Below are 6,000 nucleotides of genomic sequence, written 5' to 3' on the forward strand. Positions count from 1 at the left end.
GCAGTGGCTGCCATAAGTGCTAAAATAGGTGCAATTTATATCAGAAAAGAGCTTGTGTGCCTGATTTTAGGCTCACAATAAATCCCTGCCTATATATCAACCTTCTATCTTTCTATTTTTCCATCTATCTCTATCATATATCTACAGTATACATGTTGTCTGACCAGTACACCAGGCTGCATGAACTTGTTAGAGTTTCTCTCTGAGTGATTCAGCTGGAACATCTCTCCAGGCGCTCGGCTCATTGATTCTGCTGGTGGTCCGTTCTCACTGTGAGCAGGAATAGAGGAGCAGACAGCTGAGAAATGGATCAGTCACGATTTCCATTGTTTTATTGCATCACTGATGAGTTCCCCATAATTCACATACAAGCTCTACCACGTAGGACTCCCCTTTATATCTATATAACACCTTTGCTGGTACAGGAATAGAAAGTAATAGGAATTTTCTTGTCCTAAATGTTGCTTCTTTGTGACATAGGAGAGAAACAGACGAGCAGAGGCTGCTGGAGATAATAGTAAGTTTCTTTAATATTAGTACACTTCAATACTTCTTGACTTCATGCTTTATATGATCCTGCTGATAAGCAGAGGATGATGCAGATAATAGGACGTTTCTTTCTAACCCTAAGTGCTTTCTTCTCATCAGTACAGGTCAGCACTCTTTATAATGGCCTTTAGGATCCTGCTGATTATTGTGAGTGAGTGAAAAGAGGCACAGAAAGAGGATGCTGCAGAAAAATAAGTTTTATTTCTCACCCCAGCGCTTAATTTCCATCAATACAGGTCAGCACTTCTCCATACTGTCATATATAAAGCTGTGGATGCACTGAGGGAGAGTGATGCAATATAGGCACAGACAGAGACTCTGGAAGCTAATAGTAAGTATTCTATCTCAACCCAAATGCTTTACACCATCAGTGCAGGTCAGTATGTCTCTATAATGACCAAATAAAATGCAACAAAGATCCCAACCATTAGTAATTATTACCATGGACACCTAACAACCTAGAGCAGTGGTGGCACTTGGAGCACTTTCTCTGGGCACCCAGGCCATCACCCAAGCACAGAGTTTCCAGACAGGACTCAAAACCTCCTCCTGCCATCCTTGGCCGCCCAGGATGTGCTGTGATCAGGGCTATTTTGAAGCTAAACATCCTTAGCTGCCTGGGACTACAGGAGGAGCACAGAGGTGCAGACAGGGCTGCATTATTATTGGAGCTCCTGCTCTGGGACCCGCAGTTGTTTCTGTTCAGGGGACCTTGGAAAGAAGCTACAATGATAATCTGAATTTCTTACAATTAAAGGATGTGACAAAACAGGTAGCAACATCTCATTGCTTAAATTCCCATTTTGCCACTTTGCACTAAAATAAGTAGGTTTGGTTGTAGTTTGGGCAATCGGTCTCTAAAAGGTTCTCCATCACTGACCTAGAGCAAAGCGTAGAACTAAAGCAAAATAGGAGTCGATGTAATAAAAATAAAGCTTATCTATTTTTTTATGACATGGACTGCTATCTTTGCTTTAGTTCTATACGTCTCCATAATTTCCTATATCAGTGATGGCAAACCTTTTAGACACTGAGTAACCAAACTACCACCAAAACCCACATATTTTTCACAAAGTGCCAATGCGATAAATTAAGCAGTAACTTATTATTACCTGCTCTGTCACAGGTTTAAATTGTAATGGCACCTGAGGACACCAATACAGTAGAAAGAAGGAGAAGTTTGGATTATCATTGTAGCTTCCTTCTAGGGTCCTGGGCTGCCTGGGACTGCAAGAGGCCTTGAGTTCTGTCTGGCAAATTCTACCCTGAGGTGATGGCACGGGTGCCCATAAAGAGGACTCTGAGTGCCACCTCTGGCACCCGTGCCATAGGTTCGCCACCACTGTCCTATATAATCCTGCTGTTGCTTCTGAGTGTAAGAGCGATAGTGATGAACTAGATTCTAGATTCTCTACTCTCTGTGTGCAGTGAATGGGAGACATCATAGCAGCCGGTCCCCTGCCTCCAGCTCTGAGACATCTGAGAAGTACAGAGAGGGAAACACTGTTAGACACTGCAGAATAAACGCCATATACTGGTAAGATGTAGTGATACCCCTTTACATACACACACTGAACTAGTGATTTATGCAGGTGGGGTAAGATGTGCTTTTACCCTGCCTTCTTGATCATTACATACACATCACAGTTCACGCACCTACCTCATACTGTTCAATACTACAATGATTTTGCCCTTGTAACTTAGGTACTTCTCCATGTGCTCTACACACACATAAACATGGCCTCCCTGGAGGTCCCCTTGTAGTGAACTATTTAGTTCCCTCGTCCCACTGGGATCTGTTTTCCCAGGAGAGCGCAAGAGAAAGTGAGAAACTGCTGTCACCATGTTACCTCCAGTGTTAGTGTAAAATTCTGCAGAGGACCTGACAGATCTTCTATAGACTACACCCCACAGGAGGAGAGCTGACACATCCTCTATATACTACACCACACAGGAGGAGAGCTGACACATCCTCTATATACTACACCACACAGGAGACATGACACATCCTCTATATACTACACCACACAGGAGGAGAGCTGACACATCCTCTATATACTACACCACACAGGAGACATGACACATCCTCTATATACTACACCCCACAGGAGGAGAGCTGACACATCCTCTATATACTACACCACACAGGAGGAGAGCTGACACATCCTCTATATACTACACCACACAGGAGGAGAGCTGACACATCCTCTATATACTGCACCGCACAGGAGGAGAGCTGACACATCCTCTATATACTACACCACACAGGAGGAGAGCTGACACATCCTCTATATACTACACCACACAGGAGGAGAGCTGACACATCCTCTATATACTACACCACACAGGAGGAGAGCTGACACATCCTCTATATACTACACCACACAGGAGGAGAGCTGACACATCCTCTATATACTGCACCGCACAGGAGGAGAGCTGACACATCCTCTATATAGTGCACCACACAGGAGGAGAGCTGACACATCCTCTATATACTACACCACACAGGAGGAGAGCTGACACATCCTCTATACACTACACCACACAGGAGGAGAGCTGACACATCCTCTATATACTACACCACACAGGAGGAGAGCTGACACATCCTCTATATACTGCACCGCACAGGAGGAGAGCTGACACATCCTCTATATAGTGCACCACACAGGAGGAGAGCTGACACATCCTCTATATACTACACCACACAGGAGGAGAGCTGACACATCCTCTATATACTACACCACACAGGAGGCACATCCTCTATATACTACACCACACAAGAGACACATCGTCTATATACCACACCACACAGGAGGAGAGCTGACACATCCTCTATGTACTACACCACACAGGAGACACATCCTCTATATACTACACCACACAGGAGACACATCCTCTATATACCACACCACACAGGAGGAGAGCTGACACATCCTCTATATACTACACCCCACAGGAGGAGAGCTGACACATCCTCTATATACACTACACCACACAGGAGGAGAGCTGACACATCCTCTATATACTACACCACACAGGAGGAGAGCTGACACATCCTCTATATACTACACCACACAGGATGAGAGCTGACACATCCTCTATATACTACACCACACAGGAGGAGAGCTGACACATCCTCTATATACTACACCACACAGGAGGAGAGCTGACACATCCTCTATATACTACACCACACAGGAGGAGAGCTGACACATCCTCTATATACTACACCACACAGGAGGGGAGCTGACACATCCTCTATACTACACCACACAGGAGGAGTGCTGACACATCCTCTATATACTACACCACACAGGAGGAGAGCTGACACATCCTCTATATAGTACACCACACAGGAGGAGAGCTGACACATCCTCTATATACTACACTACACAGGAGGAGAGCTGACACATCCTCTATATACTACACCACACAGGAGGAGAGCTGACACATCCTCTATATACTACACCACACAGGAGGAGAGCTGACACATCCTCTATACACTACACCACACAGGAGGAGAGCTGACACATCCTCTATACTACACCACACAGGAGGAGAGCTGACACATCCTCTATATACTACACCACACAGGAGGAGAGCTGCCACATCCTCTATATACTACACCACACAGGAGGAGAGCTTACACATCCTCTATATACTACACCACACAGGAGGAGAGCTGACACATCCTCTATATACTTCACCACACAGGAGGAGAGCTGACACATCCTCTATATACTACACCACACAGGAGGAGAGCTGACACATCCTCTATATACTACACCACACAGGAGGAGAGCTGACACATCCTCTATATACTACACCACACAGGAGGAGAGCTGACACATCCTCTATATACTACACCATACAGGAGGAGAGCTGACACATCCTCTATATACTACACCACACAGGAGGAGAGCCGACACATCCTCTATATACTACACCACACAGGAGGAGAGCCGACACATCCTCTATATACTGCACCACACAGAAGGAGAGCCGACACATCCTCTATATACTGCACCACACAGGAGGAGAGCTGACACATCCTCTATATACTACACCACACAGGAGACACATCCTCTACATACTACACCACACAGGAGACACATCCTCTATATACTACACCACACAGGAGACACATCCTCTACATACTACACCACACAGGAGACACATCCTCTATATACTACACCACACAGGAGAGCTGACACATCCTCTATATACTACACCACACAGGAGGAGAGCTGACACATCCTCTATATACTACACCACACAGGAGGAGAGCTGACACATCCTCTATACACTACACCACACAGGAGGAAAGCTGACACATCCTCTATACACTACACCACACAGGAGGAGAGCTGACACATCCTCTATATACTACACCACACAGGAGGAGAGCTGACACATCCTCTATATACTACACCACACAGGAGGAGAGCTGACACATCCTCTATACTACACCACACAGTAGGAGAGCTGACACATCCTCTATATACTACACCACACAGGAGGAGAGCTGACACATCCTCTATATACTACACCACACAGGAGGAGAGCTGACACATCCTCTATATACTACACCACACAGGAGGAGAGCTGACACATCCTCTGTATACTACACCACACAGGAGGAGAGCTGACACATCGTCTATATACTACACCACACAGGAGGAGAGCTGACACATCCTCTATATACTACACCACACAGAAGGAGAGCTGACACATCCTCTATATACTACACCACACAGGAGGAGAGCTGACATATCCTCTATATACTACACCACACAGGAGGAGAGCTGACACATCCTCTATATACTACACCACACAGGAGGAGAGCTGACACATCCTCTATATACTACACCACACAGGAGGAGAGCTGACACATCCTCTATACACTACACCACACAGGAGGAGAGCTGACACATCCTCTATACACTACACCACACAGGAGGAGAACTGATACATCCTCTATATACTACACCACACAGGAGGAGAGCTGACACATCCTCTATATGCTACACCACACAGGAGGAGAGCTGACACATCCTCTATATACTACACCACACAGAAGGAGAGCTGACACATCCTCTATATACTACACCACACAGGAGGAGAGCTGACATATCCTCTATATACTACACCACACAGGAGGAGAGCTGACACATCCTCTATATACTACACCACACAGGAGGAGAGCTGACACATCCTCTATATACTACACCACACAGGAGCAGAGCTGACACATCCTCTATATACTACACCACACAGGAGGAGAGCAGACACATCCTCTATATACTACACCACACAGGAGAAGAGCTGACACATCCTCTATATACTACACCACACAGGAGGAGAGCTGCCACATCCTCTATATACTACACCACACAGGAGGAGAGCTGACACATCCTCTATATACTACACCACACAGGAGGAGAGCTGACA

Source organism: Engystomops pustulosus, chromosome 8 (genome assembly GCF_040894005.1).
Source record: "Engystomops pustulosus chromosome 8, aEngPut4.maternal, whole genome shotgun sequence".
Lineage (NCBI taxonomy): Eukaryota > Metazoa > Chordata > Amphibia > Anura > Leptodactylidae > Engystomops > Engystomops pustulosus.